Source organism: Myotis daubentonii, chromosome 13 (genome assembly GCF_963259705.1).
Source record: "Myotis daubentonii chromosome 13, mMyoDau2.1, whole genome shotgun sequence".
NCBI lineage: Eukaryota > Metazoa > Chordata > Mammalia > Chiroptera > Vespertilionidae > Myotis > Myotis daubentonii.
The window spans coordinates 22773750-22797595 of NC_081852.1; the positions used below are offsets into that span (position 1 = coordinate 22773750).

At 54.7% G+C, this 23846-nt stretch overlaps 1 pseudogene; it reads left to right on the forward strand.

Moving 5' to 3' along the window:
* The first annotated feature begins 940 nt into the window (after positions 1-940).
* Positions 941-1631, forward strand: LOC132214524 (spliceosome-associated protein CWC15 homolog; annotated as a pseudogene).
* Positions 1632-23846: the final 22215 nt, after the last annotated feature.

Genomic DNA, 23846 nt, shown 5'->3' on the forward strand with positions numbered 1-23846 from the left:
TGCTGGGGATGATCAGCAACAGAGGGAAGAGGCAGATCAGCGGAGAGAACATGGGCCGAGAGAGGTGGAAACAGGCCTCCATAGTGAATGAAGAGGAGAGGCAAGGGTGTTTGGGATGGGAGAGACCCGGTCAGGAATCAGCCTCGGGATCCGGAATCGTGCGCATTCAACAGAAGCAGGGAAGGGCGAGCCTGGAAGCAGGAACAGCATGTGCGCTCGGGGTTCTGGCAGGAGGCAGTGCAACTCGGGGAGCTCAGCTGATGGGTGAATGAGTGAGCCTGTTGCCTATGGAGGGGAGATGGGCAGAAGTGGGAAGCCTTTCTCACCACTGGCCTGCCAGCTGAGGGCAGCAATTACATCACTAGACCCTGTGAGGGGACCACTAGCAGGACATGGCCCAGAGCCGGGACTGAGCAAGAAGAACCCCCATCACATCTCTTAGGGCTTTCCATGGACAACGGGGTTCTGGCAAGAAAGTCCCCATGGAGGAAACTGCAGGGTCAGTTTCTGGGGACCCAGAGAAAGAGAAAGATGGAGAGAGGATGGGGGTGGGGATCGGGAGACAAAGACAGAAGACCACCCAGACCAGATTTAGAAGCTGTTGTAATGGTTTTGGAAAGAAACACCAAGAGATTGAACCAGGGCATCACTTCTCCACCTTTTGGCTAAGATCAGGTGGAGAGACTGAACCAGGGCAGTTGCAGAGGGAAAGGAAGTGTTGGGGACAGATGTGGGGGAGCTTCAGAAAGTAAGGTTGGCAGATTTGGCAAGGAGTCATCTGCAAGGACAAAGAAGGGTTTGTATACCTGTGGAGTGGCAGGTGTACATGTAGCAAACCTTCTATGTTAATAAAAAACAAACAAACAAAACACCAAGAGGTGTAATGGTGTCTGTGTGACCTCCAGAGGCTGTGGAATCGGGCCTCGGCCATCCATAAAGGATGACGACAGCAGCTCGGCCAGCGTTTGAACCTGCGAGAGGAGGGAGAAGAAAAGGAGAAGGTCATTTCAGCCAACTCTCAAAGCAACATTCAGGTAGAGAGCTACCCCCTCATACAAAGATGAACTATAGACAGACCACTCAGGATGCCCCTGAAGAGGTTCAGAACCATGACTTGGGCAGGGTGGGGGGGGGAGGGGGGGGCTGCTACCAGAGGAAAGAATAGAGATCCTCTAACCCGAGCACATGCAACCTCCCCTTCAGTGTCAAAGCAGCCTCGGGTAGACCAGATTCCTGCTGCCGACCTTGATGCAGGTGATCCTCTAACAGGCGGGGAAGATGAAGATGAAGATTTTGAAGGAGGAGAGTGATGGTGATGATACTGTAGTTCTTGCAGAGCTGGAAAACGTTGAAAAAGAAAGAGCTGAAGAGCAGGCCGGGAAGGACCGAGAACAGAAAGCTGAAGAAGGAAGGATTCACATGGAAGCATTCTGAGTGGAAACCCTCTCCTGAATATCACGGGCCCGTCCCAGGCCCAGGTCAACTGCGAAGCTAAGAGAAGGTGGGAGGAAGGTGTTGTTGTCAAGATCTGTGTGAAAGGTGGACGTGACCAGAAGAAAGACAAAAGATTTGTCAATGATAAGCTGCGATCTATCTTTCACAAAAAGTTCATGGAGAAATATATGAAGTAATACAGTTTCGTGTGCTTAATTAAAGACTGTAAGATGTAGATGATCATTCTGACTTTATTTTGTGTCTTTTCTCTTTTGCCCATTTAAGTTGTGCATGGGCTTCTCGAGCGTTAAGTTCCAAAATAGCTTTTTCTTAATTGGTACCTTGTTTGATAAGGACATAGGAATTGGCTTAATCCAGTTTCCAGTCTCTAAATGTCTCCAGTCATATGTTTTCTTTTCAATGTGGGAAAAGGAACCTGCTTGTAATAAATATTTTTAATAACCAAATCTGCCCTGGCCGGTGTTGGTCAGTGGTTAGCGTGTCAGCCCGCACACCAAAGGGTCCTGCATTGATTCGTGGTCAAGGGCACATACCTGGGTTGTGGGTTTTCTCCCCGCTCCCCATCGGGGTGCATGTGGGAGGCAACCAATGGATGTTTCTCTCTCTCCTCCCTTCTTCCCGCCAACTCTCTCTGAAAAAGCAATGGAAAAAATATCCTCAGGTGAAGATTAACACAAATCCTACATAATAAAGAGGTAATATGCAAATTAACCCTCGCAACTTCACAAGATGGCTGCCTATGACCAGGCCGCAGGGGGGTAAGTGAGGGACGACCAAATGACTGAACAAGCAGGCTGCATGGGGTGACCAGGCTGGCGGGGTGGCAGTTGGGGGCGACCAGGCCAGCAGGGAGGACAGTTGGGGGCAACCAGGCCAGCAGGGGGGGCAGTAAGAGACGACCAGGCTGGTGGAGGCAGGGGGTGTACAGCTGGGGGCGATCAGGCTGGCAGGGGGGCAGTTAGGGGTGACCAGGCAGGCAGGCAGGTGAGCGATTAGGAGCCAGCAGTCCAGGATTGTAAGAGGGATGTCTGACTGCTGATTTAGGCCTGATCCCCAGGACATCCCCCAAGGGTCCTGAATTGGAGAGGGTACAGGCTAGGCTGAGGGGATCCCCTCCCCTGTGCAAGAATTTCATGCACTGGGCCTCTAGTAAATAAATAAAAACCAAATCTGTGTCCCCCAACTTTGTTATTGAAATGTACACAGTTTATAAAATATTATAAAACATAGATATTAAAAAACAAAACAAAACACAGGAAGATCTGTTCAGGCATGTTTTTCATGAAAACCTTGAAACCAACCTATGGATGAGTGATGTGCTAGGTGGGTTGTCATGGACCGGTCAGGACAGCAAGATCTTGCCTGTGTTGTAGTCATCAATCACCTGGCACACATCCCTGTGCAAAGGTGTCTTGGATGAACTGCATTCCCCATTCTGCAGAGGAGGGAGCTGAGGCCCAGGGAATTCAGTGGTTTAGGGAGGGTTGCAAAGCAACATGGCATCAGAGCCACGCTGGCCAGCTGGTGTGTTATGAGAGATGATAGTCCAGCCCAGTCCTGCTGGGAAGCCAGGGGGGTCCCTTCCATCACCCTCTGCCTGGGATGGGCTCGGCCCCTCCACACCCACCGTTCTTTATCCAGCTCCTCTGCTGCCAGGGCCTCAGGATGAATACATCTTTACAGGAATGAATCAGGGACGGTGCCCAGCCAGGCATCCCCCCGAATGAACCCCAGCTCTGAGTTTCCACGGCAAGGCCTCCCTTCAGCAGGTTCCCGGGGCGATGGAGTACAGGGACGGGCTGTGAAAGAAATGATACCACGCAAGGCCTTGTAAAGCCGTTTCATTATCCTGCCATGGATTTTTGGCAATTCCTCACGTCTGGCTTGTTTTATGTCTAATTACATATCGCCATACATTTCCCCCGCATGTTATGTTTCACATAATAAATACGTGGAAAATCTTTCTCTTTTTCCATTAGCCCCTGCCCAGAAATGAACAGATTTCTGGCGTGTGCTTACGCAGTAAAGAGGCAGTTGTTTCAGACACCGTGACACTTCATAACTGGACTTTACGGGCCCCTGTTGCTCTGCTGCAGAGTGGTTTCTGCATGCTGTTTCTGCTCTGGAAGCAAAGGGTGCTTGTCAGGAGCCACGCCCTGGGGTGGCTGGAGACCCAGCCGGTCCCTCCGTCTGGGAGGCAAGGAGGCTGTCGGGCCATGGAGGGGACACAGGGACGCGGGCGGGGGCGGTCTGGCTGCCAAGGCTTTCCCGTGGCTGTAGTGCTGATAGGAAGGCCAGGGTCTCGTGAGCATCGATCATTCGCGTGCACCTCATCTAACAGTCAATCTACGTGCATTTATTAAACACCTTCTGTGTGCCCAGATCTGTTCTAGATGCTGAGTCGGGGAGGAAAGGAGGAGATAGTGGGGAGGAGAATGCCAAAGAGTAGAGATGCAGAGAGAGCTCATCGTGGGGTTAGGAGAGCAGGACTTGGAACCGGATGGCCTGGGTTCAGGGCCAGGCTCCACTGCTCACCTGCTGTGGGAGGCTTGAGCAGTCGCTGAAACCTCTCTGAACCTGTTTGTCCATCCAATGAGTAAGAATGCCATGCTATAGCCTCGTGGGCTTGTCATGAAAATTCAATGAGATAATCCAAGCTAAGGGGCTCCGCATGTCCCTGGCCCAGGGTGTGTGCTCAGAGATGGCCCATTATTGCTGTTATCATTATTCTCACATCATCTATGATGGGGCTGGGCAGGGGCAAGGTGGGAACACAAAGGATATATGAGACATGGCCCTGAAATTCAGTCCTGGACTTGAAGTCCAGCTCACAGTGATCAAGGAGGTGAGCCCTGTGCTACAGGGGACAGTTGGGAGACAACTTGGTCCTGGGCTGTCATCGGTGCAAAAGGGCTGGGCTGCTGTGGGCTGGAGACCATGAGGGCTTCCTGGGGGACCTGGGATTTGGGGGAAAGGCACAGCAAGTTATGGAGAAAAGGACAAATGAGGAGCATAAGCAAAAGTAGCAAGGAAGAGCACAATGTTTTATGAGAGCATAAAACCATTTATCATTCATGCCTCAAAGGCCTGTGGAGACTCTATTGCTACAAGTACTTACTAAGGGCAAGGCAGCCTTCGAGGCCTGGGAACCCAGAGCTCCTGGCTCCTGCTCTGGGGCTCAGGCCCATACCCCGAAACTACAGTGCACGTAACAACACGATGGACTGCACATATGATGGTGGTCCCTAAGATTATAATGGAGCTGCAGCATTCCTATCGCCTAGTGACATTATAGGTCCTATAAGCTCGGGTGTAATGCATTACTCATAGCTATTAATGTAGAATAAGGATATAAAGAAATATTATTTACAGCTGTGCAGTGTGTTTGTATCTTAAGCTAAATGTTATCATAAGAGTCAGAAAGTTAAAAACAGTTTAAACGTTTATAAAGTAAAAGGATTACAGTAAACTAAAGTTATTTTATTAGTGAAGAAAGAAAAAATTTTAAATACATTTAGTGTAGCCTTAGTGGACAGTGTTTATAAAGCCTATGTCGTGCACAGTAATGCCCTGGCCTTCACATTCCCTCGCCATCCCTCCCGACTCCCCCAGAGCACCTGCCAGCCCTGCCGGCTCCATGTGTGGTAAGTGCTCTGTACAGGTGGACCACTCTTATCTTTCGGGCCATATTTTTACTGTACCTCTTCTGTGTTAGATATACAAACACTTACCCTCGCGTTACAATTGCCTACAATATTCACTACGGTAACCAGCTGTGCGGGCCCGGGAGCAATGGGCTCTACCATACAGCCTAGGTGTGTGGTGGGCCACAGCATCCAGGTTCGTGTAGGTGCGCTCTGGTGTCCGCACAATGACGAAATCGCCTAACGACACACCTCTCAGACCATACCCCGTCTGTAAGGGTGGCATGACTTTCTCAAATAAAGCTTCACAGTGTAGAGGAGCGGGATGCACCCTGGTCACGGGTAGGAAAAGGGGCACAGGTGTGGTGACCTTTTGACCTGGCCCATTTGACCACATGATGAGAATGTTTGCTGGGGGCAGAGGGAGGTCAGGCTGGGCAGATATTCCAAACTCAACAGCCATTCCAACTTTGGGCCCAATGGCCCTGATGTCACACCCCATACCATAACCACTGACTGTTCCATGGGGACAAGGACTTGTCTGCCACGTTCAAATCATAGATGCTCAAAAAGTATGTGTTGGATGGAGGAGGTAGTGGTCATGGAATCATGTACTGGCTGTGTCTTCTGCTTGCCCCTCCAGGTCCACTCTTCTGTCTCCATCTTACTCTGCCCAGGAGGCTAATGAGCCACCTCAGTGGGCTCCCCTGCCAGCTGGTTGTACTTGGGTTTTGTAAAAAAAAATAAAAATTTATTATTATTATTTTTGGAGCCACTTTGAAATGGAGTCAGAGCTGCCATCCCAAAGGAACTGCCTTGCACATCTTATGCCTCAAAGCTTTGGAATGTTAAACGGCAACATAACCTTTGGACCAGCCCTAAAGCAACATGAGGTCCCCAAGAACTGTTTGCAGGGATAACAAGAAAGCAGATATTATGACGACGGGACTGATGGCCAGACTGAGAATTTAAAAAACATTATTTATTGGGAAGCATAGAACGGTTGTTAAAAAAGTCAGGGGGATATAAAGTTCAGCATAGAGAACGTAGCCAATAATATCGCAATAACTCTGTATGATGCCAGGTGGGTACTGAAATGTGGGGGAACACTTTGTAAGCCATGTGAGTGTCTAACCACTGTGCTGGACACCTGAAACTAATACAAAACAATATTGAATGTAAACTGTAATTGAAAAAAAAATTTTAAAGATTCTTTGGAATTAGCGTCACTCTGTTAGCTTTTCTGCACCAGTAGAAATGCCTTTCTTCTACGGATGTAATGGTTCCCTTTCCCTTTCTCATAAAGACCCTTTGCCTTTGTCTCTTGATGGTTTCCACCAGGAGTCAGCACTTCCTGAACCGCTTTTCTTTTTAAATCTTGAATAAATGCTGGGGAGGCCTTTTATTTTCAGGTTAACCGTTTGGACAATGGGGAGCCCAGGTAGGAGACTGGAGAGAGGGAGGAGAGGGAGATCCAGGAACCTGGCTCCCTCCCTCTGCTGGCTGGGACCCTCCAAGGTGGGCTCCATTCCACAGGCATGACCTCTCCTGGGTGCTGGCAACCCCTCCCTCTAGGCCCGGGGTGGGCAAACTTTTTGACTCGAGGGCCACAATGGGCTCTTAAACTGGACTCAGAAGAAGGAGCTGCGGCCGTGTTTCCCGACGTTGCCATGTTAACACTGCTGCTGGTGAAGGAGCGGAGGGGAGAGCAAGAGAACCCTCCGCTCTTTTGGCTCCGCGGGCCGGATAGAACAGCCGAACGGGCCGTAGTTTGCCCACGGCTGCTCTAGGAGGTAACCCCTAGGATGGTAACCCCTGTTACTAGCCCTGGTTTCTGCCATTTGTTCCTTTATAAAACTCCGACTGACACGTTCCCTAATTTCAAATTTTTTGTGGCAAAATTCTAACACAGTGCTGCCCTTCTCATCGCAATTCTGGGAGTCTGGTAGGAGCCGTGGATGTCTGATGGACTCTTTGACCAATCATAACCTCTCTAGTTCAGTCTTTTTCCCACTCCACAAATACTGCAGAGCAGGACAGGACCCCAAAATGCAAACGCAGAACTTGCAAGGAGAAGTCAAGCGGGCGAGAACACGCCACAGTGCTAGTTTTGAATCTCTTCTTCCTTTCTCATTTGTTCCACAGGTGGCCTCGTGGGCAACCACTGCCCACACAAATAGCAGCAGAAATCAAAGAACACAGAAGAGTCGATCTGAAAGGAGCCTAGAGACCATCTAAACCAACCCATCCTTCACCACCACTTCTCCTGACATCTCCAACCCACCACCTCCGCCGTCACCACCACAACCACCCTCACCATGCCCAATACCACCTCTACCACCACCACCATCTCCTCTCCAACTATTGTCACCAAGTCCACCCCCACCTCCATCACAACCATTATGCCCAACTAGCACCATCCTGACCAACATCCTCACCACCACCATCATCGCCAGGCCTAACACAACTACCTCATCTCCACCACCACCGCATTCAGCCCCACCACACCACCTCCACAGCACCAAACACCACCATTGTATAAAGAAAGAATGAGAGCCAGAAAGACGTGCTTTGAAACATAGAACACTGTGTGGCTTAGGTAGAGCTGGGGCTCAGCTCTCTTAACTTTCAGTCAAAGAGACAAAGTCTAAGTAACAGTGAAGTTCAACCACAATTTGAAAAAAAAATGCAAAAGAAAAGAAAGTCTTCAGGAATACGGCAGCATGATATTGAAAGACAACATTTGTCTCACATTGATTTTTTTAAAAAAATAGACTTTTTTAAGAGCAGTTTTAGGTTCATGGTGGAACTGAGTAGAAGGTACAGAGAGTTCCCATACCCCTGCCCCCACATATGCACATCCTGAGCCCCATGAACCTACACTGGCATGTCATTTTCCCCCAGAGTCCATAGTTTACATTAAGGGTCACTCTCAGTGTTGTACACGCTATGGGTTTTGACAAATGTATATTGGCCTGTATCACCATTAAGTATACAGAATAGTTTCACTGCCCTCAAACTCTGTGCTCCACCATCCACCCTTCCCTCCCCCGGACCCCTGGAAGCCACGGACCTTTTCAGTATATCCAGACCTTTGCCCTTTCCGGAATGTCACTTGACATCATATAGCACAGTAGCCTTTTCCGATTGGCTTCTTCACTCAGTGATGGGCATTTAGGTTTCCTCCGTGTCTTCTCACAGCTTGACAGTGCATTTCTGGTTCGTGCTGAATAATATTCCACTGGGTGGATGTACCGCAGCTGAATCCCCAATGCCAGTGGTGGACGAATCTTAGTCTCAAACGGCCCAAGTTTCACGCCATTTCCCCAGAGGATGTCTGAGTTCCCATGGGTGGGGGTGGGGGTGGGGTTGTCATTGGAGATAAGGGTTCAAGTGAGACCCCAACATCAGGAGTCTACTTGGTCACCATGGAGGTTGCCTGTGGTCCTGCCTGCATGATCCCTCCAATCAGGGGGGGGGTTGGGGGGCCTCTCCACATCTTCTGGGCAAATGTTACACCAGGGACCCATCTGTTGTCTCCACAGGCTAATGGGCAGGAGAATGCACAATGGGGCTATTTCAGGCCATGGCCTTGTCACGCTGCAAGGCCTTTTATTTCTCTGAGCCTTGCTGCCTCCCCAAGGTTCTTCCCAGAAGGGGTGGTACGGTCTCCTCTGCTCCCAGATTCCAGTCTCGGTAGAGTGGGCCATTCCCCAGGACTCAGCTCTCCACGCCCCCCTCCTGGGCCCTCCATGCAACCTCTTCCCCACTCAGGGAGGACTTTTTTAGTTGGGGGGTGGGAGTTCTCACTCCCTAACTCGGTTGCCTTCGCAGTTTCCCCTGCAGTCAAGGCTTTTGCTCACAAATGTCAGGAAGGGACCCCAATTTCCCTCTGTCCCCTCTGTCACATCCTTTCCCTGGGCAGGGAGCACGGGAGCCTGGCTCCAGGGACGGGAGAGGGTGGGAAAGGAAGGAAATGCCGTGGGGAAAGAATACCAGTTGGTTTTTTAAAATGTCATGTGGCAGATGGTATCTCATGGAACCATCCACAATGCTGGGACACAAGTACTGCTACACACTGACGCCTACAGATGAGGAAACCAAGGCTCAGAAAGAGCAGGCAATGTGCACAAGGTCTGAGGAGGGGCGGTGGCGTCCTGTGAACCCCGGCCCTTGACCTAAGCAGTGCCCTGGCCCTGATGACACACTTCCTGCAGGCCACCCCTCACCTGCCTCCGCCCGGTTCCTGGGCAGTGTGTGGGCAGCAGGTGCAGGGTCCACGGGATATCTGGGTCGCCCCAACTCCTGCTGACTCCCGCAGGCCCTGAGGAGCTCTCAGGGTCGTGCCGGGTTCAGAGCCCATCCTACAGGCACCGACGGGCCATTTTCCTTCAGGAGCAGATGTCTGATCACTGCCTCATTCACCGCCAGTGATCAATAAACAGTGTTGCCTGTCATTATGTGTAATTTCCTGTGAGCCTCGCAGCAGCCTAGGACAGTGGACGGCAAACTCATTAGTCAACAGAGCCAAATATCAACAGTACAACGATTGAAATTTCTTTTGAGAGCCAAATTTTTTAAACTTGAACTATACAGCTAGGTCCATTGTTATTAACTTAATTAGGGTACTCCTAAGGCTTAGGAAGAGCCACACTCAAGGGGCCAAAGAGCCGCATGTGGCTCGCAAGCCATAGTTTGCCGACCACGGGCCTAGGAGAAAGCTCTTCCGAGGCTCTCTCTGACTGAGGCCACGGGCAGGAGGCTGTGCTCAAACACGGTGACTCCCTGGCAGGAGCTCGGACGCTACCCAGCAGCATCCACAGCCAGAAGCCCCCTGGGACCCAGGGCCATCGGGATAGCAGTCCCTGCCTGGGCACACGCCAGGGAGGCCCCCCTTGGGCTGGGGGATGAGATAAGGAGCACAGTGCAGAAGTGGGGTCTGAATCCAGCCAGCCCCCGTGCCACGCAGAGTTCTGCCCGTCCAGCGAGCCCCACGCTCACGGCCATCACCCCGGCCTGCACTCTGGCTGGGCAGGCAGATGTGGCCGTCAGAAGGGCCCAGCACCATCCACGGGCCCAGCTCACCAGAGGCCCAGGAGAGCCCCACGTGGGGGGACTGGGGTCCTGGCGCAAAGGACGTCCGTCTACGATGGGCGGCCTGGCGGCTCGGGCCGGCCTGTGAACACACGGCAGGCACTGCGGCTCTTGTGTAAACCAGCCACTGCCGACTGGCACCCGGGCTCCTCTGGGGAGAGCAGGCCTGGACCTCTGATAGCGAAGGCTTCCTCTGAGACTCCAGATCCTCATAAACAGGCTCCCAGGAGCGCTCCCAGAGACGCAGGAGAACAAACAGATTGAAGCACCTGTGCCCATAAAAAAGGCTCCGCTTGCTTCTGCTGGGATTTCAGAGGCGCCGGGGACAGCCATTCTCCCTTCCCACGCGGGCCCTTCAAAGGCTCTGGTGTCTGGTTTGAATGTCACTCAATGCATTTTCTTTCTGCAGGACATTCTCGAATTCAGGCTGGCTGGCTTTTCTGTTCGTCAATCAACAAATATTTATGGATCCCCTCCACATGGCCCAGCAGGCTCGTGGCCCCGGGGCCCGCGTTTCAGAGGCTCCCCACCAGTCATTGCTGAGGAGACACATGTGGTTCCTGGAGCCCTCAAGCCCCCACCTTCTCCAGGCCCCATCAACCTCGGGACCCCCCCCCCCACCCCCCCATGCCCCACGCCCCCGCCAGGAGAGGCAGCTGGGAGAGCCGGCTAAGTGGTTCTCGAGAACCTAATGAGCGTGGGGGGCTGACGTCAGGTGGCAGTGCACCCCTTGGTCCTGGGCATGGCCCCTGAGGAGGCCCCGGGTGGCTGCCTCCACTGGGACTTTGGACAGCACTCCACCCAGTCCTTCTCCCTTGACCAGCCCTTGGCTCATCTGGCCCCACGCCCACCCCCTTCCTTGGCCCCTCTCATCCTGGAGCTTTCTTGCCATTTGGGCCTGAAACCCGCTGAAGAGCCCTCCACCCCTCGCTGTGCCAGCTCTGACACTGACTTGGCAGGGCTGGGGCGGTCTGGAGTTCATCCTCTCTCAAGGGCCTGTCTTCCCTCCCCAAAGCTCTCTATGGGCCTCAAGACCCGACTTCTGGCCTTGGAGAGCCGCCTCCAGAGGGGTTAGTGGGGCCGCATCCATTTGAGGAATCACGGGGACCCCCAGGAAGGGACCCAGGGCCTTGGTCAGGGAGGGGCCATGTGCTACCCAAGCCCCTAAGGCTGAGCATGCCCGGCCTGGACCCAGGCTGCGGAGCTGCTGCCAAGATGCTCACTGGGCCCGAAGCATCTCGGGGTCTCTCTGAGCCTCAGCTTCCTCCTCTGTGAGTGGGACAAAGTCTGGAACAGGGGGCAGACCTAGGCGGGGGAGCTAGACAGGCCTGGGCTCAGCCCCACCCTGAGCTGCGATCTGGGTAGGTTCCTTAGCCTCTCAGAACTGCAGCTGCATCATCTGCAGAGGGAAAGGTGACAGGCCTCACCTCTGTGGCTGTTGCCAGGGCTGCAGGAGATGCACACACAGCACCTGGCATGGAGGGCTTAGCAAGCAGGCTCATCACCAGCACTTCAGAGGCCCGCGTGGAGGCTTACGTCCAATGAGGTCACGTGAGTGTGTGGGCAGTGGCTTGGTGAAATATGGTGCACAAATGGTAGCAGTTACCACTTATCGGTGAGTCCCCTTCTCCCTGTGCCTCCTTCCCCTCCTTCTCTCTGTCCAGTTTATTTTCTCTTCTCTGCCTTAGCCTCCCCTTGGCCTCTTCTCCTCTCGTCTCTTCCGTCTCCTCCCCTCCCCACAACCTTTAGAGTCAACCTCCAACACTACTTTCATCTTCCCTCACTCTAGAACCCACACTGGCCCCCCACTGTCCCTCATGTCCAATCTCAGCAGTAGCGCCACCTCTAGTTATCTATTTTCCCTCACAGCCCTCTTCACTCACACTGTCCCTCCAGCCTGGAGAGCTCTCAACAGATATAATCCCACCCACCCTTCAAAACCCAATTAAATTCAATTTCTGAAGTAACAAATATGTTGCCCCACAGCTCCTCTGTGGCAGGGACTTTTGAAAGGGTTCTCCCCTGGGGAGCCATCATTTTCTAGGTACAGCCATAATTTTCCAGCTGTGTGGCCTTAGGAAACTTACCTACCCTCTCTGAGCCTATCTTATAAGGTGGTTGTGAGGATTCAATTAAAATTGTGGTTTGAAATTTTTTAGTGCATAAAAAAATGATTAACAAATAGTAGCTACTTTTGTCATCCTCGTTCTTGGGTAGATAAAATGAAGCCACCCAGACCAGCTGGGAGTATTCGGCTTTAGCTGTGCATTGCGATCCTTTGGTTAAAATCAATATCGTCTCACTCATCGAGCACTCGGCCAGGCTCCCAAAACTCCGTGTCACAGTATCCCCAGAGGTCTGGTCATTCAACACTCATTTAAGCACCCCACCTCCCCCAGGCAGGAAGCTGTGCCAGGCATGGGGCAGGGGGGACATGTGAAACCGGCACAGCCCAGACAGGTTCACTGGAGGAGTGAAAAGCGGATAGTGAGGACCCAGGTCCCATGCTGGCCTGGAACACCAGGGGCACCCCTGGTGGACTGGGACAGCACCCGAGCCTTATCTACAAGATAAGGCACAGATCAGAGCTGGCACAGCGAGGGGTGGAGGGCTCTTCAGCGGGTTTCAGGGGAGCCTGCCCGGTCCACCCCCAGGACCTGTCCCTTCTCCAGCTCACTCTCCCCCCGCCCCTCCCCCGGGTTTCCCTGCCCCTACCACCCTGGCTCCCTTCCGTCTGGTTAACAGAGACAGGTCTGCCCAGCTCAGAGTCTGCATATGCTCCTGGACGCTTCCTTCTCTGCCCAGGACATGCTCGCCAGCCCACCCACCTCCAAGGTGTAAGAACTCCCCCTATGCCCAGCCGGCTGGTGTGGCTCAGGGGTTGAGCGTTGACCTATGAATCAGGAGGTCATGGTTCGATTCCCGGTCAGGGCACATGCCCAGGTTGCATGCTCAATGTCCAGTGTGGGGCATGCAGGAGGCAGCCAATCAATGATTCTCTCTCATCATTGATGTTTCTATCTCTCTCTCCCTCTCCCTTCCTCTCTGAAATCAATAAAAATATATATTAAAAAATAAAAATACATATATAACAAAAATATGTTAAAAAATCGAACTCCTCCTAGAGCCAGCCTCTCTCTGTTGGAATCTCTGCTTTTGTTTAGGACAGTGGTTCTCAGCCTTCTGACCCTTTAAATACAGTTCCTCATGTGGTGACCCAACCATAAAATTTTCGTTGCTACTTCATAACTGTAATGTTGCTACTGTTGTGAATCATAATGTCAATATCTGATATGCAGGATGGTCTTAGGTGACCCCTATGAAAGGGTCGTTCGACCGCCAAAGGGGTCGCGACCCACAGGTTGAGAACCGCTGGTTTAGGATGTTATGAAACAAACTCAGGCTGGATTTGAATCCAGCTCTCTCACCTCTCAGCTAACCTTGAGCAAATGGCACTCCCACTGGGACCCCTCACCCCTGGCCTGCACCACAGAGCACCGGGCAGCACACAAGAGGGCACCCGGCACATGCCAGGCCTACAAGCAATGGCTGAGGGTGAGACACAGGAACACAGCCCCCACAGAGGCTGGGAAGGGGGTGGAAGTCATGGCTTCAGGCACCTGCATCGCTACCTCTCCTGCCCAGATCCCTCCCCGTTACACAGACAGTGCCTGCTCCCTGCAAGCCCGCCTCTCTGCTCCCTCGCTTAGGCTGTGCCGGGCAAGCCCCTTGCGGCTAAGTGCTCTATAAAACAGGGCATTTCTATTAGACCCAGGTGGGGGCAGCTGCAAGAAGCCGGGCAGGGGAAGTGGGGTCCCGGGGGTCTGCACCAGCTGAACCCAACAAGGCTTCTCGTGGCCCAGATGCTATTTGTCAACCTGAGGGCTGCTGCCAGCTCCTCAGCGTTACGAGTAACGAGGGAGGGCAGAGCTGGCGCAGCTTCCCGCTCGCCAAGTGCTGTGGGCTATTTGCCTGGCATCTGTGGCTGGACTCAGCCCAGGGCATGTTCAGTGAGGCCCCTTTAAAATTTATTCCCCCCCCCCCCGCCCCTAGTGAATGTGAGGGTTGGAGGCCTTCCTGGTTCCCACTGATTTGCTCTCAGAGACCTTTCTGTCGGCCTTGAAAGGACTGAGGTGTACCCGACGCAGCTAAAAGCCTCCGCAAGCTGGAACCAGACCCCGATGCTGGGCACTTTGGGGTTCTGACCGAGTGCTCTCAGGGGTGCTCCTCTTCCCCACTTCCTCCCGGGATGGCCTCTCCCAGGGACAGGTCGGAGCCGCAGCCTCATCTTTCTTCTCTTCCTTTGACTGTCGGTGGCGCCTTTCCACTCTTGCTGGTCTGGATCCCCACCGTGGCGCACAGAGCACCTGGGAGGACGGGAGCTGGGCGTTTCCTCCGCCTGCGCTCAGGGAACACCCGCATCAGCTCCGCCAGCTGCTCGCCATCCACTGGTAGATCTTGCCCTGGTGGGTCTCTGTTTCTCCTCTAGCTGATCAGCCCATCCCCGCTGCCAACCTCTCCCCACCCCACACTCCCCAACATTCCCTCCACCTCCCGCCCTCACCTCACCCACCGCCCCCTCCAAACTCCCGCCTCAAGGAGCACTTGGATGCTGAGGCCGGCAAGGAGCCCTTCCGGTAAACTTCGAGGAAGAGCATTTGAAACCAGGGGTTACAACCTGTGAGCAGAGGATCCCGAGAAACGGAGTGTGAAGGGGTCTGCACAGGTGCTGGGGTGTAAAAGCCTCATCTGTGAGTGGGATGGACTCTGCACCTCAGACGTCACGTGCCCCACAGCCCTAAGGTGGGCAGAGGCTGCCTGGGTTGGTCCAGGAACACCCCTCTAAAGGCGTCGGCATCGCAAGAAGCCCTTTGTCGTCCAAGAGGAAGAGCGATGGGATTGTTCGTGGTGGCCCGGAAGGACATGCCCTGTCTGCCAGAAGTGCATCGTCTCTGGGAAGAGACAGAGGGGAAAATAATCACCACAGGAATAGGTATAAAGTTGGGTGAAAGTAAACTCACGGGAGCTGTGGGCGGCGGGCAGGAGGGGTGTCTGACCTCAGGGGGCATCTGGGAAGGCTTTTCTGAGGAAGTGACGGAGCTGCCGGTCAGACCTCCCGGCTCCTGTCCCCACTGCCCTACCCCTTATCTGACTGCCCAACTCCACAGCCTCCCTACGGGCACTGCCTGCTAGTAGCACGCCCACGGCTGAAGAGGGCCTCCTCCCCAGCCTCTGCACGTCACATTCCTCAGACCTCCCAAGACGAACCCACTTAACCTTCTCTAAGCCTCAGTCTATCCATCTGTAAAAGGGGCCTGCCTCAAACAATTATTATGAGGTTTAAGCAAGACAAGGACAGTGAAGGTCCTTTGTGAGCAAGGAGCAGGTTGGGGCCGGGGGATTTCTGAGGTCTGAAGGCGGAAGGTAAAGGCCAGGCTGATTTTCTTTCAGAAAACCTCACCCCCAGACATGCCAATGTCACTCGGTAACATCTCTGACTCAGGAGGGACCTAAGTCTAGGGGCGAGGGAGTGCCTGCAGGACCTGGGAAGGGATGGGAGGGAGAGATTGGTTCCTGTCCTGGGAGGGACTAATCTAACTTTCCTTCAAGGTAGTGGCGACCGGGAGATGGAGGGAACCGGACAGAGGGACAGGAAGGTGAGCACGAAGACAGGAAGGAGAGAAGCCAGCCAGGTGGTGCGGCTCCTGGGGCCCCTGAGCCTGGCCTGAGTTAAATATAACCCAGTCCATTGTCTCCACGGTAATTATATTTCGCAGTTTTCCCTCTCCAGAGGCAGCCTAAATGAGGAACTGGCCAAGTCAGGGGCCGCCTGGAAGTTCTAAGAACACAATTGTTTTCGGGATGAAAATTAAAATTGTATATTTTTTAAAGTTTAAAAAAGCAAACACTCCAAGGTCATACATTGGCCCTGTGCCTGCTGGAATCCGGGCTTGTTTGCTATTCTTCCTCCAAGTACCTGAGTCTGGGGACCCAGAAGCAAGGGTCAGCTGGGGGCCATCGGTTGAGAAACACACCCAGCGGACAGTCGAGTTCTTAGGAAACAGCGCGCCCTGGCCGCCCAGGCCCCTGACAGCTCGCAGGCCCAGGGGAGGCTCAGAGGACAAGCTGGGTGGACGTCCAGCTCAGAGCCCGATGAGGGGAGACCTCCACGGCCTTGCTTTCAGGGAAGACACCTGCCTAGAGACAAGGCTTGCTGGCCTGGTGACCTGGCCTGGGGGGGACACAGGAGGTGCCTCCACTCAGGGTGCAGGGTCCGAGCTCCCCTTTCCAGAAGCAAGAGTGCTGCGAGGAGGGACAAACTGCTCTCGTGTGTGCGCATGGCGCCCAGCTCCTGTTTCTGCATTTCTCTCTCTGCTCCCTTGACTCTGTTTTCTCTCTCATCATTTCTCTAGCTCTCTCTCTCTCTCTCTCTCTCTCTCTCTCTCTCTCCCGCTCCCTTTCCCTCTCCCCCCGACCCTCTCTCTCATATTTTTGCTCCTCAGAAAATCTGTAGAATTAAAGAGTCTTAATCCCATTTGACAGATGGGTATTGCTGAGAGCATGGGGTCAGCCAGTGCAGAGCCAGAACTTGGTGTCCCCAGTGAGTTGAAGGTCCCCCTCCCCTCCAAAGCGGGTGGGCCTGGAGGAGGCTGAGGACAACACCGAGTGGGTCCCCATGCCCACCTCCTCCCTCCCCCAGATCTCCATGGCACTGCCCTTTCCACCCGCTGTCCTGGGCGGGTCGGGGAGGGAGGGACCCTCTTCCCCTCCACTCCCAGCACCCTCCGGCCCTCCTTCGCTGGGGTGGCGAGGCCCGTGTGCCTACCGCCTGCCCTCTCTCTGACAGCCCTGGCAGCCGTCCCCCCTCAGCACTCCAGGGAGAAGGGCTTAGTGGTCAGGTTCACAGGGCTGAGTTCCTGGCAACCACAGCTATGTGCTCCTGGCAGGCGTGGCTCCCCCAGCCCGCTCACCCTGGCCTGTTCTCGGGGAGAGAAGGTGAGGATGCTGGGTGGGACGGGTCCCGGGCACCCAACCTGGCTCATAAACACGCAGTCTCTCTGTCAGCTGAGCAGCCAGAGGCTGGAAGGGCAGTCAGGAGGCCCTGACGTGAGCCAAGAAGTAGTGGGCACATTTTCAGTGAAGAAAGATATGCATGAAAATACCCACAGCAAACCCTTCTAAGCAATGTACACTGAACTCCTTTAACCCTCACCATGGCCCTGTTATCACCCCCGTCACACAGATAGGGAACCAAGTCCAGAGCTGAAATGACGTGCCCAGACCCAGGCTACTCCGGAGGCAGTGCTTGCTCAGCACTTGCCACGCCAGCTCACGAGCAGCCGACAAACAGACCATGCACGTCCCAGCCCTGGGTGGCACACACACTGGCCCATGTGGCCTCAGTGCTCTGTAGTTGCAATCTCGAAACTCTGAATAATTTTTTTAAAAAGACCCCGTATTACGCTCCAAAAATCACCCCACCAGTCCTCAGAACAGAAGCCAGGCCGGTCAAGGTCATTCTCGGAGGGGAAAGCTGGCTGCTCGGCTCTGTCTGCCCCTCCACTTCTGGTTCCCTCTTCTCCCTCTAGGTATCTACTGGGGGCCACCTGAGCTCTCTCAGTCTGTGTCGTTGTTGGGCCAATGCCAACGTAAGGAACCCCAACCCCCTGCGCAGCCCAGAAGCCAATCCGTGAATGGCCCACTCTGGACAGAGGGAAGAAGTGCCCTGATTGACAGTCCTGGTCACTGGGGCGGCCAGGTGAGAGCTGGCCGTGGGAGGAACAGCTCTCAACGGGAAGTCAGGGGAGGGGAGTCACAACCAACATTCGCTCCAGGCAGCCTTGCTGACCCCTGCCAAGGGGCTGCCGCCTCCGCTCTGGGGCACGGAGCCCTCCACCCATCCCTGTATTCAGCAAGGCCGACGTGCCCATCTGGATCCCTGCAGGCTTGTGCCTCCCCAGGGGGACCACACCCTGTTCATCCGAGTGTCCAGCCTGCTGCCCAGGACCGGAACAGTCACCGCTCAGCGCATATGGCTGGCCGAGGGCTCGCGTCAGAGGCTCGGGAAAGGAACGCTGAGCTGAGGGCCTTCTGCAGCGCATGCTTCCAGACCCATCTCAGGCCCGGCTGGCTTGGCTCAGTGGTTGAGCACGAACCTATGAACCAGGAGGTCATGTTTCCATTCCCAGTCAAGGCACATGCCCAGGCTGTGGGCTCAGTCCCCAGTGTGGGGCATGCAGGAGGCAGCTGGTCAATAATTCTCTCTCATTGATGTTTCTATCTCTCTCTCCCTCTCTATTCCTCTCTGAAATCAATTTTTTTTAAAGACCCATCTCAGGTGTCAGCTGCTTCTGGGAGCAAGAGCCCCATCATTAAGGGCTCTGTGTTGGGAGTGATGACAAATACAAAAGCCATCGCCAACGGATTAAGCGGGAACCGCAGGCACTGTTCACATAGGGGAAGTTCTGGAGAGTGATTTCCTGGCTTGACCCAGTGGCTCAAAAACGTCACCACGGACCTGGTTTCATTCTCTCGCCTCTGCCTTTCACGTTATCTCATCCGAAGGCGACTTCCTTCATCCTAAGGTCTGAGGGCGGCTTCCAGAGTCTCCCCCGGCCACATCCCTACCTCCTGTATCCAGAAAGGGAGCGAGCAAGCAGCTGTCTCCACAGCCAAGTAAAATCCAACACTCGCCCAGACGGACCACAGAGGCGCCCACCAGCAAACGGCTGCGGCCAGGGCACAGGACATGCGAATGGCTTAAGCACACAGGGACCGTTCCTGCCTGAAGCCGGAGTAGAGTCCACTGTGTCCACAGCATAGGGTCCTCTGCAGGAGCAGAGGATGACCAGCTGAAGACAGGGCCCCGTCAGAAAGGCAGGCAGAGCAACCATCAAACGCCACTGCAGGCCCTGGCCGGTGTGGCTCAGGTTGAGCATTGCCCCATGCACCCAAAGCCTGCTGTTCCATTCCTGGTCAGGGCACATGCCCCGAGGTTGCGGGCTCAATACCCCATAGGGGGCATGCAGGAGGCAGCCGATGGGTGTTTTTCTCTCTCTCCCTCTCCCTTCCTCTCTTGCTAAAAAATCATTAAACACACACACACACACACATATGTATATATGTATATATATATATATACTTTTTTTAAAGCCCACTATACACTCCCCAACTCTGGTCACCAAGATTCTGAGCTCCCAAGAGCCCCTTTTCTTCTTTATCTGTACAGTAGCCCCCTTATCTGTAGCGGATACACTCCCAGCCCCCCTCCCCCGCCAGTGGATGCCTAGAACGGCAAATGGTAGCAAACCCTACAAACACCAGGACTTTTCCTGTGCAAGCATTCCTTTTTACTCCGCAGCTTCTCTCGGCATATCTGACGGCACAGCGCCGCTCCTGCGGTCTGAGGCCGTTGTTAAGCAGAATGAGGGGCACGCGCACACACGCACCGCGATGCAGTGATGGCCGAGACGGCTGCTCAGTGACCGGCAGGCGGCAGTGCCCACGGCGTGGACACACGGGACACGGCACTGATTCATGGCCCAGCAGGACAGAGCGGGTGGCGTGACCAGCGTGAGATTCCATCGCAGAACCGCACACACCTGAAAACAGGTTATTTCTGGAATTTTTCATTCAATAATTTTTCACTGACCACAGTTCATCACGGGTAACTGAAACCTCAAAAAGCAAAACCGTGGATAAAGGGGGATCCCTGTACAACTGTCCCATGTGACGGAATGTAGGAGCGTCCCTGCTTGTCCGCCATGCTAGACTGTGAGCTTGTTGCAAGCAGGGACCACGCCTTTTCTGTCCCTCCCTGTGTCCCAGCACCTCGCCCAGGGCCGGGCACGCAACATAAATACTTCTGTTCAATGTCAAAGCCAAGAGCAGGACTCTCGTAAAATAGACGTCTCTCTGCCCGAAGAGGCCGTAACAACTTCCTGGTTGTTTAAAAATAAGTGTGTAGTCTTTTCCTTGCACGATTTCCTAACTCGATCTTTTTCATCTGGAAGGACAGCACCCACGGCTCCAGGAAGCGGGTCCGTGTGCTGTGCCGCCCGAGCTTCCTGCTCCAGCGGGGTGGGGGGCGGGAACGGCACAGGTCCTCCAGGAGCCCTGTCCCCCTCGGGGCTGGGTGGACATAAAACGGTGGCCCCTCCCTGGCCCCGTCACGGCATCCTCGCACCAGAGGCACTGGAATGCCACAGGAAACCCGACAGCTCAGAGGTCTGCACGTCACAGGCCTGCACTGGGGCCTCACACGGGTCAGGAAAAGCAGCCGCAGCGGATCAAAGCGTCCTTCCCGCCCTGGAGGAAACCCACCCCCAGAGCAGGAGCTCATCACACGCTGCTCCCGGGAGGATTCCTCCGTCCAGATGGGAGCAGGCCGCCGGCCAAGCCACCCTGTCTCCTCAGTCGCATTCTTTGTCTGATCCTGGGGTTCTGATCATGACAGGAGATCTGCAGCCTCGTCCCCACTGGCCCTGCCAGGCCTGTCCCTGCACCTGGGAGGGCAGGAGGGGCCAGTGTCCAGCTCCCAGCCTCCGCCAGCCCATCAAGCAAAGCCTCAAAACACAAGCGAGGACACTCAGTCACGTGCCCAAGGGGACCTGGAGCTTGTGACAGGCCTCCTGGCTGGTGTAAACCAGCTGTCTAAACCTGCCCTCTGGGGCCGGTTGGTGGGAACTGGGTCAGAGCACAGAATGCCGTTAGAAATGGAGCAGCCTGCAGCCCCGAGAAGCGCCCCTGCTCTTCCCGAAGGAGACGGGAGGCCCCACCTTTGCTGCCTGGAAAGTAGACGGGGAGGGACCACGGTGTGAGCCCCCAGAGGAGGAGCAAGCAAGGGCTGGGTGGTTTGAGGAGAGAGCTGGGGAGGCCTGGCAGGTGGCCCCGGGACAGGAAGGGTGGGCGCTGGCTGAAGAGGGGGAAGCTTTCCAGGTTCAGGGCAAGTCCCAAGGAGGAGGAGGAAGGGCCGTGTGCTAGTCCCGACTCTGAGTGGAGGTAGAGGCAGAGGAGTGAGGCTCCAGGCCCCTTCCCTGTCCCCGCAAGACCTGGCTAAGCCACAGCAGCTGCACATGGGCCTCTGAACAAGGAGGAGGAACAATGGGGTCCCCGCAAGTCAATGCCATTTGCAAACCCCAATAATGAGTGTCTGGGGACCCCTGACTCTAAAGCCCCAGGATGCTAGCCATGGTTGGGGCAGAACACCAGGCTTGAGAGTGTCCTTGAGGGGCAGAGGGTGCAGCTAGGTACAGCCTGCAGACGCAGAGGGACAGCCTCCCCCAGCCACATCCGGGGGGAGCTGGGCACCGGCAACAGCAGAGGGTGGTGAAGGCTGCGGCCAGATTCCGTGTGGCCCAGAGAAGCAGGCATGCACAACCCCACTTTGTTTGGGGTTTTTTTTTGTGTTTTTTTTTATATTTTAGACATAATTGACAAATAACATTATATTCGTCTCAGGTAGATAACATCATGCTTCGACATTTGTATATATTGCAAAATGATCACAAGTCTAGTTAACATCCGACACCACATCAAAGCAATGTTTTTTCTTTGATGAAAACTTTTTAGATCTAGGACCTGAGCAACTTCCAAATAGACGAAGCAGCGTTACTAACTACAGGCAAGCCCCACGTTTCAGGCGGTTGGGGTTCTGGGCTTCATCCTGTGGGCTCAGGGATGCCAGGGCTTTGGCCTGAGAAGGGGTAGCTGGAGGCACCTGGTGGGGTCAGTTTCCAGCCCCGCGCCCAGGCCCCCAGGCCGAGCAGGCCCTCCCCATGGGACCCCCCTTCCGAAGCGCCCCCAGCCGGGCCTCTCAGAGCTTACATTTTTCTATTGGAAAATTCTCCAGGTTACTTTGCATTTATCCCCACAAGCTGCCCCCCACCCTCAACACACAGGCACACGCTCATAAAGCACAATCATAAAGCACACACACGCACACACATGCGCACACAGACGCGCACGCACACGCGCGCACACACACGCACACACGCGCACACGCACACACGCACACGCACACGCACGCACACGCACACACGCAAGCCCTTTTTATATCTCTGTGCGTTCCTGCTGTCCTTCTTAGGGTACACACATTCCTTTTGAGACCATTTTGTGTCCTGTGTATAAAAGCTATACATGTATTCTGAGTCTGCCCCGTCCACCTAATGTATCACATGCAGGTGTTTGTGTAAATACTGCTTGGTAGCCCCCGCTATTTTAAAAGAGAACAATCAGACAAGGCAATGCCTTCGTTCCAAATGGTTCTTAGACAGTAATTCCAGGCAGCGCGGCTGGGGGGGGGGGGCGGGGGGGGGGAAGCCTGGCAGGGCCAGTTCTGTGAAGCTGTCGGCACTGAACCCAGGACAGGATGCGCCCGGGCCATGGAGCGCCAGCGAGGCCTGGTCTTACACCGCGGGCTGCTCGTCCGCCTCTCACCCTCCCGTCCCTCGGATGCAAGCAACACCCAGGGGTCAGCCTGGGAAGCTTCTGGGCTTCTGCTTTGAGCCCCTGAGCACCCCCCTGGCTCCAGCCACAGAGGAGGAGACACCCACCTCCTCGGATGGGGGCCGATCCTAGATGTACAGCTGGAGGGCAGGGGTTCCTCAAAAAAGGAAGGCAGAAATCCAAAACCAAAATTAGGGAGAAGAGTGAAAACGTGTTTAGAATGTGAGGAATCAAAACAATTTATCAGTTTTTAAACGCTGACAAATTCCCCACACATCACAAAATCCAAAACAATATTCCAGACCAGCTTCCGCCTTTGCACAGTTCACATCTCATTCCCCCTCCGCCCCCCACCCGCCGTGGGGCCGTTCACAGGGACCCAGGTGCTGTACCTCTTTGCCTGGCACGGGGCCGGGAGGCGGGCAGGAGGAATGCACCTGGGAGCCATTCCCGCCCCTGCCAGCCCGCTGACCCACGACCGTACGTGGAACCACATAAACACATCTCCTGAACCCAGACTCTCCCCAGCTCAGCGTCCCCGTAGCCAGGTCCCCGCGATGCCCTGCCAGGCCTCTCTGAGCGCCAAGCAACGTGGAGGGAGAAGGCAATGGTCTTAACAGATGGCAGCCAGGGGTTTTACATACCCACTTTTTACCCAAACGTGGCCATGGGGACGCAGTGCCAGGGCCCCTCCTGGGGCCTTGGCAGCTCCAGGACTCTGGGGGGCCAGGTGGAAGCTTCCTCAGCTTCGGGTGCCACCCCCCCCCCCCCCCCGCTGGGGACCTGTACCCTCCACCCTTCCCTTTGTCTGGATGACGTCATCACAGCGTGGATGTCACCTCCTCCTGACCCCCAACCTAAATCAGGGTCTGCTGTTCTCTCCCGCAGGGCCCTGCATTCCCCTGCTTAGCTTTTTCACAACACGTGCTTATCTTTTGTGTGTTTATTGATTGGAGTCTGTCTCTCCCAGAATCCCCATTCCCCAGAGGGCAGGGACCACAGTGCCTCGTCTGCTATGTGACCCCAAAGTCTAATACCCCCCCGGGCCCCAGCCCCAGTGGCAGGGTGAGTAAAAGATGTGCGTGGCCCTTTTGGTCGGAATCGGAACATAAAGCAACAGGTGCTGCGGGAGCCGCTCCCTCATCTCTCGTGTCTCTGAGTGACCGCCTCTAACAGGACGGGCCAGCTGCCCGCCAAGTCCAGGCA